At 37.9% G+C, this 13,501-nt stretch overlaps 1 long non-coding RNA gene across 1 annotated transcript; it reads left to right on the forward strand.

The window, feature by feature from the left end:
- The first annotated feature begins 328 nt into the window (after positions 1-328).
- Positions 329-8,818, forward strand: LOC122821378. The gene is made up of 2 exons (XR_006369003.1): positions 329-4,963; positions 5,185-8,818. It is a non-coding gene; the product is annotated as an uncharacterized LOC122821378 (long non-coding RNA).
- The last annotated feature ends 4,683 nt before the right edge of the window (positions 8,819-13,501 follow it).

Here is a 13,501-nt window from a genome sequence, read left to right on the forward strand (position 1 = left end):
GACGTAGTTCATCAGACGACCAATAAGGCGTGTCTTAGATATAAAGAATGGATCGTCCGTTTTTGATCAGATGCTGTTTAGTCCCGGTGTATTCACATCACAACAAATTAGCCTGTGAGGGTAAGCGTCTCTTTCTTTTTAGCGCTAAAAAGAATAAAATAAGTAAAGTCTGATTATTTGTGTTTGACTGATTTTCTGCACGTGTGATCACATGCTTCCGATTCATCGATAATATATTTAGATCAACAACTTGGTAGCGCAGAGGATGGTTGCATGTTGACACACGTGCAGAGTTGTGCAGATTTGGCCAGCCGTTTGGGCTGCTGGCCGGACAGTGTAACAGCGTTGGGCCCAAAAAATCTAGTAAGGAAGCTTTTTCCTTGAACGCATTTGCACTGTCTGTTGTGGGGCTGCCTAAAGTTAAATATCAGACGTAGTAATTTCTGTGGGGTTAACGGAGTAAGCTGATTTGTCGGTGTGTGTGTGTGCGTTCGTACTGGCGTTTGTTGTGCTTCCGTTTGTTAGGTCAAAGTCTCTCATATTCATAGGAAGTTAATTAAAAACAAAATCAAATAAAAATATAAAAATAATAAAATATAACAAAAAAAGTTTGGTGATTGGCTTATTTAGTGAGAGGTGGCCGTCTCCCCCTTGTGACACTCACACACTTGGCAGGTGTGCGGGTGCGTCGGACGCGACCAAGGGTTTGGCTGGGTTTTTGTCGGTTTTTAAGTCCCGGAGAAGTGACTAAGCTCCAAAAAAGAACGCGTAGCCAATCTGTGCCCGTTAGAGAAACACAAAAAGTGGTGATAACTGGCCATCATAGGAAAAGAAAAAGAATAAGAGAATAAAGGTTTAGAGTTCATCGCGATCTGTTCCTGGGACGAAATATAAGTGAAAAGAGAATAAGAGAATAAATGAAAAGAGAATAAGAGAATAAATGAAAAGAGAATAAGAGAATAAATAAAAAGAGAATAAGAGTTCTTTTGTGTGGAAAGAACCTACAAGAGTTAGAATAAAAGAGAACGTCCAGGACTAAAATAGGAGCTGAAAAGCGGGGATCCTTTTATGTGTACTTCTCTGTTTGTTGGTTAGCTCCGCCGCCGAGCGGAGTGCGTGTGTGTCAGCTGTGTGTGTGAGAGCTGCAGACGTTTTGCTCTCATGTGTTGCTTCTCTGCTTGTTTAATGTTGTAATATGTTTTGAAACCATGGTTGGCGTTTGTGAACTTTAATTTGGGGAAAAAGGTTTTAATTTTATCAGTTGTGTGCCGTCCCGCCGCCGTGCGGACAGTAAAAGGGGTTTGACTTTGTCTGTGGTGTTGTCTCGTCGCCGTACGAGCAGGTGCCGCTGTGCCCACTAAACAAAACATAAGGTGATTTCGGAATTTGCAAAATGGATAGTGACTCCAGGGATGAGGGTTACGACTCAAAGTGGGGCACAGGCCCTTGGGTGACTCTCGGGGAACAAATAGACGGACTAATGACTTATCTGGCGGAACATGATGAATTTCAAAATAAAAGGGGAAGAACAAAAATAAAAACAGAGACACAGAGGCTCTCCGCCGTGTGTGTGAGTAATAAATTATAACAAAAAAAAAAAAAAAAAGGCAGGGAGGAGAGAAGAGGTGATTCTTGCTCCAGGCATGGCAGACGAGGTCGACAGGAAGAAATTTGATTTAAAAGGGGGTATAGGACCTTTGTTTATGGTTGGTGAGCAAATAGAGGGAATAACTAGCATAACTAGAAGAAAATCTACAATCACTAAAATTTCAGCAAAAGATCTAACAAAATTTATGCTACTAAATTTCACCAACTTAAAATTATCAGAGTCTAAGCTAATAATGATTTGTAAACTTTCTCTCCTTTATTAAAAAAGAAAAGAAGGAATATTCCGGTAATACATGCTAGTTTGAAATTAAATTGAACAGTTTTAAGGGCTGAAAATAATTGAGACTGAAGTGTTTATATACCATAAAGTATTTGTTGCATTTAAACTGAACAGTTAATTTAGAATTTCATTCTATAAATGAATTTACATTTTATTACAATGGGTGAAGTGCTCTAGCAGCAGGTAGTTCAGTTACTGCTGGATTCTAACATATGTCTGAGATAGTTTTAATAACAATAAATAAATACATGAATGAATAAATAATAAATAAAAATGTGCGCATTACCTACAAACAGGAACCTGACAACTAAAAGATAATATTAACATATTAAATATGTTAACTAATATTGGAAATTTCATGAAGCTTCAATAAAATTGATAATTTGAGCATAGGACAACAAGAAAAGCAGACTGAAAATTTGTGACTAACTGAAAATCAGATAAATATTTATGTTTCTGTTTGTGCTGCTTTGGTTGATGAAAATTAGTGTGATTATGAGAACAAACAAACTGTACTCAAGCACTGAGTAACTGATGAAGTTATTAATTATTTAATAAAGAATAATTATAAAAAGATGTCTACTGCTATAAAATAAAAGATTAAAGGAAACTTTGATTTAAATAACTGGTTACTTCAAACTGATGATTGTGAATATGAATAACATTTTCTAGACTAAAGTTTAAACTAGGTTTGATTGATTGATTGATGATTATTAAATTCATAAAGAAATATTGAATTAGAGGATTTTAGATTTGGTCTAATTTTAGGACGGTAATTTTTGTTTAAAAAGTGTAAAAACCCAAGAAAAAAACAATGTTCTGGAGAGGAGCGAACTTTGGGTTGTGTCATCTGTCAGGAATCAGACAGAAGTGTTCCACTTTGATGAATTTGACAACATCTACATGTAAGATTTCTAATTAATTTCTTTTTTGCTGACACATCTCCTACAAACAATATAACTGCCAGGTAAAACTAATAATTTGTGAGCGTGCCATGCACACCACAGGACAGGATGAGGCTCTATAAGGGACATAGGTCAGCTGATCAAATGTTAAATAACAAAAGCAGCAACAGGATAACATAGAACTGGAATCCTCTTAAATTAAGATAAAAAAGAGCAAACAATAGATAAAATTGTTCTAGCTGACATGCAGGCAAATGCTCCAATAGCAAGATCACAAATGAGAATAATTAAAAGGGGCAACACTGAATGATAATAAATTTTTTCAATTAAAAATAAAAACAGAAAGAGGCAGGAGTTTTCACTAAAAGAGGCTGAAGACAAAACAGGCAGACTGCAGAGACAGAACTCAGGCAAAATGAAAACTATTGGGTTCCTGACAGGGACAATAACATAAAAAGAAAATTAAAAAAAGGGTCATTGCCACCAGCTCTGAACACACTAGCATAAAAATACAGACTTGACTATTTTCGTTTTGGGCAAAATCAAGAACATGACTGCTCTTAAAGGGCCAGTTGTACCAGAATGTATTGATAAAAGCCATTCACAAACTGTTAAAATATCACGCATTTCTTAAATATCATTGAATTTTTGTGATTTTTTGTAATAGAAAGTGTTTGTGGTAGTTATTTGGAAATATTTGCACTTATTTATAACGGTAAATTTGACTTTTTATTACTCGCTGTACAGGTCATATAATGTGACATCAATTAGGTTTGAGGCAGCTGTTTAGTTCAAGTAAGGAAGTTTCACTTTTTTTTTTTTTTTGCTCAGAAAAGTGCAGGGATTTGTTGATTTTGGTGAATTTCCCTGATAATTCTAAAAGAAACTGGAGCGACTGATTGATATAATTTGGCAGTAAACGGATAGAACTGCATTAATTTGATTGATAACATAATATTTAAGCACACTTAATGTTTAGTTTAGAATCTGGAGGGCCTCACAAACCCACAGCGGCCCGGATTCAGTTTGACACGTGCTCTAAGGGGATATATCCCGTAATAATTAAATATCACAGAAGGAACTTTGACAGTCAAGGGGGAACTGCTACCCCACAAATCTTCAGGAGTCCACACTGGGAATAGAACCCCGACTTGGACTGTATTAGATCAAACCCCATCCTCCCCAAATCCCATGTTTGGTCCCAGCTAAATGACATTATATCTAGAAACCTGGCTCAGAAAAACTACAGTTAATCTTAAAGGTCCATACTCAAACTTAATTGAAATGCTTAAAGAAGCAGTTTTAAAAGGCGTCCCGGGATATGTTATGCAGTCTATAAAACACACTCAAGATCTTGCAGGGTGTGAACATGTGAGATGGAAATGACACCTGCTTCATCACCTCTTAAAGGCGCAGGACGAATAAAATAATAATTAAAAAAACAGTCTTAAGGGCTTAGACACTCAGACGCTGAAACTCCAATTGCAGGAAGCAAAACAAAATTACATTAATTAAATAAAAAGTAAACAAGAACATGTGATGGTTGCAGCAGCATCTTCTCAAAATAAATCTACACAGGGTAAAATTCCAAATTACTGGCAAAACTCTAATCATACTGGGGGGGGAACTGGTTCCTCCTCCTGCTTTTTCTTTTTTATATCCTCAAACAGATACAGAGCGTTTCCTCGTGGACGGGGATGGCGTTTGGCTGGATGTGGATGAGGGCCATGGGGCAAGGTCACGGAGCACGAGGCCAAGGACCAAAGGAACTTGACGTGCTACCAGTGCAGACATTTTGGACACTGGGCAAAACACTGTGTGAACATACCAAAGACTGCCAGGTATGATCCCCAACAATCCTTATGTGATTCCTGGACATTGCTTTCAGGGGAATACTGAGGCCACACAGAACATCTACTGACACACTGCTGAGGACCCCAGAGACAATGTGGGTACAGCAGACCCCATGTTGTCTGCAACAGTGGAAGGAAAACACACAGACTTCCTGGTTGACACCGGAGCCACACATTCCACTCTGGACTCTGATCCTCCTTTTTCTCTGACATCAAGAACTGTGTCTTTAACAGGGTTCTCAGGGACTGAACAGAGTCTGCTATTCACGATGCCTCTGACCTTCACCTTGGGTAATCAGAATATGAAACATTCTTTTGTAAGTTTTCCTACGGCTCCCATGAATTTACTTGAGCGAGCTTTGCTGATAAAGATGGGAGCAACAATCATGTGCTCGGCTGATGGACTAATTGTTGCATTTCCTGATGGCACCTCCCTTCGTTGTGGAAATTTCCAAACAGAAGGACAGTATCTGATCCAGCCAGTGGTGTCTGACTTTGCTGACATCTATTGAGAACTTTTAACAAATTTACCCTACAGCAGCCTAATGTCAACGTTCTTGGCCTGGAAGCCCTGGCTCCTGTGTCTGCGCTTCTGTGTTCCTCCTCCGGATCCACCATGTGACCCTGTTCTGCGACAGAGACGTCTCTGAATGGTACCAGGAACCTTTCCTTTCCACTTTGAAGGAAACAACCTGGCAGGTAAAAGTCTCGGACATTTATGTAGCTCCTGTTGGTGTAGCTGCTGTTGTCTCTTTCGCAAAAAAAAAAAAAAACAAAAAAAAAAAAAAAACAAACAATCAGAATGGTATTAAATGTCTCACATTTCTCTCTGTTTGCACCCTGAGCACCAAGTGAAAGAATTGGGCGTGATGATGAAATGTTCCCTGGCAGCCACAGATTCGATTGCCACAGCAGCACTAGGTTTGTTTTTCTCCCGCTCTCTTGAAAAATATAAGATCAGTCATTCAGGATCTGATCACATAATAAATTTTGAAGTAAAATGTAATGCAATTTTCCATAAATTAGTGACATTAGGCATTCTGATGAGGCTCCTTGCTTTATAAAATTAACAATCTTCAAACATATTTCCCAGCATACCTACATTTCTTATTTAAATAGTTTCTTTATATTGTTTGGTAAGATATTCAAATTTAATATGTCATATTTCCATTAACTGTGAGCAGAAAATTATTATCATTACTAGAATTAAAGACTTTAGTTAAAATAAATTAACATCTGATATGCAATACATATAAATATTTTTAAGACGGACTATTCCCTCATAATAGAATTGATTTTAGTTTAATCAGGTTTTGCAAGATATTTTGCAGGACTGCCCACTAGACCTTTTGCTTGCTGCACCAACTATGGAGACCTGCGTTAAAGCCACCTCAGTTCTTTGAGGATATTTCTGTAACAAAACTGACTGTTTTGTTTCAGAAAAAGGGGGAGGAAAAGGGCATCACCCTTGTACGCAACAGGCAGCTGGGATACCCGATACAAAAACTGAACACATAGTCATGGGACATTCACTGAGTTTCACCATGACAGCGTTGAGACAACAAACACTTTCCAAAGTCCTGAAAGCTCCAAACATTTCATTCACACACCAAGACATAAATATGGCAGACTGTTTTTCAGAAGGAGAACCACACGTGTGTGCAGACCTGGTGGCAAAGACAGACAAGGTAACACCAGAACTTCAAGCAGCTCCTCTGCTGGGACCAGAGGTGAGACAGTTCTTTACAGATGGTTGTTGTTTCAGAAGCAACACACAAGGGTTAAGAGCCTGGAAGAGGTGGTGAGATGCCAAAAGGGGGCATCACCTGAAGAGAAAAACGTGAAACAAATGGGTGCTGGAGGGGCCCAGATGGCAGGTTAATTCTGCCTCCTGGGAAAATACAAGAGCTACTCCAAGAAGCTCATGGGTTGGACATGTTGGGACAAAACAGATGATGCACAATCTTAAAGAGTGGTGGCACCCCCAAATGATCCACATGGTGAAACATTTTGTGAAAAATTGTTCGGTGTGCGGACAGCTGAATCCTAAGAAAACTTTGAATCCACATCAGGGACAGTTTCCTTCAGTCACATGTCCAGGGAAAGAAATTGTGTTGGATTTTACTGACATGATAAACCCGGTGCAAGACAAAAATATTTGCTGATTTGTGTTGATGCTTTCACAGGATGGCCTGAAGCCTGGCCAGCAATGACAGAAGATAGTGAAATCATCATAAAATGTCTAATCAATCATTACCTCCCAAGGCAAAGCAGAATGAATGAATCAAAATTTAAAACAAAATTGGCTAAGGTTTGTGCACAAACAAAATTAAATTAGGTCGATACATTACACAGGAACCAACTTGTGGTTAGACTGATTAACTGCAACAGCACGATAATATCAAATGTCTAACTGTGTGACCTGCACAGCTGGACGACCCAGAATGTACTGAACCTGCTTCTTTGATTCCATCTGACATTTGGGGTTTTAACTGCATGTTTAATATGACTAACTTTAAACAACCCTCCGGATGTGACACTTTAACAGCTTTATTTCCAGTAATCAACAGCGGAGCCCGGATGGTGCCGCTATTCCAGTTAAAGATAACTATGTCTATTTCAATTTTACAACAGGTAACCGCAGTGTGGGCCGGATCCCTGAAAGTTGGTGTAACATCAAATTCCCAGGGCACTTAATAGGCTAGAGATGGGATATTTTATCTATGCAGGGGTAATAAACTAATTGAGAGAATATAGACAGGTGTGACAGGTGTCTGTGCTATGGTGAGACTTAGAGCCTGTGTCATCATGGTAGGTGAACAACAACCTCTGAATCACAGCATTTTTTCACAGGTCAAGTGCAGCGCAACTGTGGAGCTGCAACTTTCCAGATTTTAAATGTAAAAAGTCCAATCCTTTCTCGGTGTGCCTGGATGAAAATGAGGCATCTGGACACACGTAGAAACTGGTTGACATCAACAGATACTAGACAACACAATTTTGAATTAAGTTTGTAGATCTCATTAAAACAAATTAATCCTGTTGACTTCTTACGATTTGGCCAGTATCATTACATTGTGTTAAGACTGAATTTTTATCTAAAACATTGATTGCCAAGTTTAAAATGTGTTTTCATTTTGTTCACTAAACATATTTCTTTTCAGTTGGTAAGTTTGCATCTCTTTATGACCACTAACTACTTTCACATTTTGAACTTAAAGATTTCACCGCTCGAGTACTAAAAGGGATCTTAACAATACTTTATTTAGGATTTTATTTGTCAGTATTATATCTAACATTTAATCATTTATCCTATTTTCATTAAGTTTTGGCTTATTGAAGCTTGCATATTGACTAACATTTTATTCATTTTGCATTATTCAATTTATAGTTTACCGGCATTCACAGTATTAACCTCACATTGTATTCACAAATTTATTTTTTTAAATTAATAGTAATATAAAACGGATTTCAAATGCCGGCTTCACTTTCTAACATTTATTTTTAAATTTACTCTTTTAACTCATTAATTTCCCTTTATTCATTCAAATTGCACATTTGAATGCAAGTGTGCAATTCAAACCGGTTTGACATTGATAGGGTTTGCTAGAAGACATTGCCTTGATTAAACTTTGTAGATCGCATTACAACTCAATACTACTGAATTCTAATGAATCTTCTAGAATAATTACATTGTACTTCTACTGAATTTTTGAAAATAACATTGATTTGCATATTTCAAATGTGCTTGTCTCTTATTCTGTGCATTGCACATGGTTTTCATCTAAAAAAAGGGATCTGAAAATTTCTTTGTTTACGTTTAAAATTTTTAAGCATCATCTAACAATTATTCATTTTAAGGTTTATCTTCTTGACTTTTGGTTTAATAAATCAAAATTTTCACTAATGTTTATTCATTTCTCATTTTAATTTTATTTTTAAATAAAATCTAATGTTTTATTATTTTCTTCATTTTGCATGTCTTTTCAGGTATTAAATAACATTTTATTAATTTTACATTTCAGTTACCATTTATTCATAAATTTTTTAAATAATATTTATTTATTTTTTATTTATTTTTTGTTGAATGTTCTTTGTTAGCCTGTAAGAGGAACACTGTGGTTTCTACCCGCCGCCCAGGGCCAGGGGGCGCTCTGTTCGATTTTTACCCCATAAGAATGAAATGAAATGACAACAACAAACATCGTAGTGGGCCCGGGGAGTTTTCCGAACAGTGGGCAGTGTTTCCTCAGGATGTGTGATGCTCCCCAAGCTGTTCGATGTTCTATTTGTGGTCTCTTAGAGACCAAAAGGGGGAGTTGTTGAGACGCTTATCCAGGGTTGCACGTGTACTCATGCACATACAGCTGTATTTCACACATAGTATGTTTCATTTATGCGCAGAGAGCTTTTGGAGGAATGGAACTTGACCTTGCATGTTTCACTTTCAAACAAAAGGCTTTCAGTAGAAGTGAAACTTAAGCTGACACCATGATATCATGGCATTCCTTAGCTGACGTAGTTCATCAGACGACCAATAAGGCGTGTCTTAGATATAAAGAATGGATCGTCCGTTTTTGATCAGATGCTGTTTAGTCCCGGTGTATTCACATCACAACAAATTAGCCTGTGAGGGTAAGCGTCTCTTTCTTTTTAGCGCTAAAAAGAATAAAATAAGTAAAGTCTGATTATTTGTGTTTGACTGATTTTCTGCACGTGTGATCACATGCTTCCGATTCATCGATAATATATTTAGATCAACAAGATGTAATCAATACTTATCAATAAACTGCTGTGAAACACTTATATATCATGATACACTTTTCAGCCATATTGTTTGGCCCTACCAAGAAATCTTATTTGGAAATGTTCTCCCCTCATTATAAAAGCTTCTTTATTTCTGATTGTTGATTAAACTGTTTCTCATGAAGGTCACATGAGTTCGCTCTGAGTCATCTGAGTTGTCATAACATATGAGGCGGTTCTCAAAGCTCACAGGATGAAGAAGTATGTCAGAGATTTATGTGACTTTACAACCTCATCAGCATAATTTTCCAAACAATAACAGAGAGAAATCAAAAGACAAACACCTCCAGCATGCAGTCAGTAAAGTTAAATTTTCAGGCTGTAGATTAAAGTTTGTTGATAAAAAAGTGTACGAGATGAATTTGATCAGAACATAAAACAGGTTGCAGATTCAATCTATTGTCCTCACAACTATAGAGCAAACAGTCTGTATTTGTTTATGTGTGCGTGGGAACTAAAACTCAGATCCAAAATCAGCACATATCATAACAAAATTACTCACAGACCTGAAGCGGAGCCATGCTGGACCCAGGCCACTTCCTGCTGCAGGCCCCTGGTTCAAGCAACATGAACTGAAAGCTACAACTCAACAAGCTCAGTGAAAAACAGTCTGAACTACAGGACAATCTGTTTGCTTTGAAGAGCAGTTCACCTATCTAACCCTGCAGCAAATATTCACCAAATCTACCCAAGATGACATAGAAAAAATAGGTATGCAATTTTATTTTATTTTTTTAACTTTAAGCTTTCTGAGTTGGAGTTGACAGGGTGGGGCGGAAATAGTTGACACCTAACCTACACAATAGTCGGAATCCACCTACAGCATCCCTGACAGGAAAAATAAAAATACCTTGAACACAAAGCTGTCTGGGTGGTGTGAGGTTGCTTAAATTATCCCAACGCAGAGATGCTTTGAAAGAGTGCTCCCACATCAAAACATGGAAAATCCCTTTGTCTGAATGACGCAGAGGTCTCCCTCCTGCTGTGGACTCATTAACCCGAAATCCTGCACTCTTCCTGCTGGTCAGTCACCACGGCCTGGTTACGGTGTTACAATGGGAACATTGGTTTCGTGGGAGTGTGGAGGAGAGGCCAGTTTGATGAGTACATAAAAGATCCAAAAGGAATGAGATGTTAAGTTTGTCATCTGATGCAAAGATGTAATGGGTTTATTGACTGAAACCGAAAGATTTTCATAAAAAGCTACAAATAGAAGGAGAATTACCTTGTAGCTTGTTCAGCGAATCTGCACAGATCCTGCTTTACTGGTGTGTTTCTGGGTCCTCTGAGTTATGCAGGTAATTTCCACACAAAAAAACAAAAAAAAAAAACAAGAAGCCCAATCCAGCTTTTATTGTGTTAAACCATCAGCTTGGCCTTTCCACCTGACGTGCTCTGTTTCATAAGATAAACATCTTCCCCCTTCAGCATTGTTTTCTGGATGCGATACAGCACATCTGCTTCTTCTCAAGGCAGAGTCCTCCAAACACACCATTAAAATAGGATGCCGTGGCTGAGCAGACCGTTATCTGCCTGCTTGAATTTGAAATGTTAGGATTCAGCCTCAGAGACTGATAGTCCCATCCCGTAGTTAATCAAAGTATGTGGAAAAAAGGGAAATACGTTATATAAACAGATGGAAACAGAGGTCAAAACACTGTTTAAATTGGAAGTGGTTTGGAAACTTACACTTAGTGAGTTAAAGTTGGGATTTCACCATCATAATCTGTGTCTGAAATGTGTAACAAAAGCTAACTGCAACATTTTCCTTTTCTTCCGTTAAGTCGGTGAAACAGTCAATGAGGTTCTTCCCATATTAAGAAAACGCCTTCAGAGGGTTTTTTTCCTCACTGTAAATATTAGTAATCTTTAAAGATTCTTATCATAAGGACACTTTTCCAGTTACAGTGTAGGAAAAACAGCCTACCCAAAATTAAGGTTTAAATTTTCTTTTCAGCGCCTCCATGGAGTTGCCACAGCACAGCAGCTTCCACCGCTCCACAGGTGCGCACACATGGAGTTGGGAGCTGCTTTATGCCAGCTGCCCCTCCTGACTAGCCTGGCCATGTCTTGGTTTCAGTGCCTGCTCCAAGTTTGGTTTTTCTACGTTTCATGCTAAATCTAGTCATGTTTATGTCAAGTTTGCAACTTTGTTTCTTTCTTTGGTAAATCTCCACCATGCCTCAGAGTCGCCATCTTACGTAAAGTCTGCACTTCTCATCTTACAAAAAATGTATTTCTCACATTTTGAGCGAGGATATTGTACGTATTTAATGCCATGATAAATGCAAGTTTGTCTTTCCTTCTTTCTTTTTCTATTTTGTAAAAGAAAATGTAGGATATATATTTTTAGAAGTAATACAAAATTAAATACCAAGTGGTTGTCTGTAATAATTATATCAAATTAAGCCCTTATATTAATAAATCCCCAAGCTTAAAACCCAAATTCAGACTGACTCATGAGGAAAGGGACTGGACAGATCAAGTGGATAAACAACCTCAAAGTGACTCACTTATTCCTAATCCCATTATTAACATCCTCCACACCTCACACCCGGGGTTTGGGCCCACAAGGACCAGCCACCCCTCACAGTGTAGCATTTGTTGGAAAAATGGGCCTTACAATGCATTAAATACAAGGCCACACACAGTCAAACAGGCACCTAAAACTCCATGCAGAACAATGCAGCCAATCAACAAAGCTTAGACGTAAGAAACTGTGATCATGTCATGAAATCACCAGTGCCAAGATATTTCATTATGGTGTACTGGCTTTTATAGACAGATGACGTTACTGCTCTTTTGATGGACCCTAGGCTTGTGTCACATTGACAGTCCATTTATGGACAAAAACAATCTAAGCTTTAAAGTTTGAATGGCAATGAGTCAAAAAAAGGAGGAAATTTTAACCTGTGAAAAGATTTTTTTATTTGATATCCGAATCTAACAGTAAATTTATTATTTTGGAAAAAGAAGATTCTTTTCTTTCTCCTTAAAATTTTTAATACTTGGTGAGCCAAATGCAGGCTCACACAGTGTAGGAGCCATATGTACATTTTTGGAATTGATAAGCATCTGTAATTGAATCGTTGTTAAGCTTATGACGTGGTGCCTTTTGATTGGTTTTCGAATATTTGGTTTATGAAAGAAAAAAGGACTTGCTCTTTGTAGAAGTTTGGCACCTTAGGAGAAACACAGTCTTTTGACCGTCACTTTATTTGTTTTGAATCTGTTTGTTATTTTTATTTCTTTTAAGTTCAGTAAAGACCTAGAAAATACCGTCGGATTCAAGACCTCCTTTTTTAAGAAGAAAGTGTCGCGTTCGAAAGAGCTTTAAGGGGCTAAACTAGTGAGGCTTGCCGCACTTACATCAAGTCAAAAGACTTTCTCATGGAAGGACTCTTTCAAGACTAAGTAAAAACGAAAAGAGGACTTAAAGACGAACGGAGATTCAATTCAGCTGAAGGAAACGACGGAGTTGAAGTGGTAAAATCCGTAAGTACCACGTCAAGGGCCACAGAAGCTACCCCGCATCAGCTCGGTTGCTAAGCTAACTTGCTAACTAAGCCAGCACGTGTCGACTAGAAAAGCCCGGTGAACTACACATAGAAATCCTGCACATAAAGGAACTCTTGTCACACATGTTTGTGAACGTTTTAGAAGAGTAAGAAGCTGTTTGGAGGCTCACAGTTTATGTGTAAGAATTAAAAGAAAATTAAACGGGACTAAATGGCGGACGATGACGGTGAAGTTGCGCAGGTTGGACAGAAGAGGGAGCCAAAGCCCACAGAACGAGCTCGAGATGACAAAATCACCAGACTAAAAGGAGAAAGAAGAGGAAAGCTGTCACAGTTGACAAAAGAGAAGAATAACATTGAAAGATTGAAACAGAATGAATGCAATGCTGATTTCATAAATGAAGAATCTTTTCCATTGTTTGTCAAATGCCTGAGAGAGTATGAACGCATTAATGACGAACTATGTGAACTGATAAGTGAAGAAGATAAACGTGAAGACCAAGATGTGTTCGAGGGTAGACATTCTGAGTT

Source organism: Gambusia affinis, linkage group LG02 (genome assembly GCF_019740435.1).
Source record: "Gambusia affinis linkage group LG02, SWU_Gaff_1.0, whole genome shotgun sequence".
Lineage (NCBI taxonomy): Eukaryota > Metazoa > Chordata > Actinopteri > Cyprinodontiformes > Poeciliidae > Gambusia > Gambusia affinis.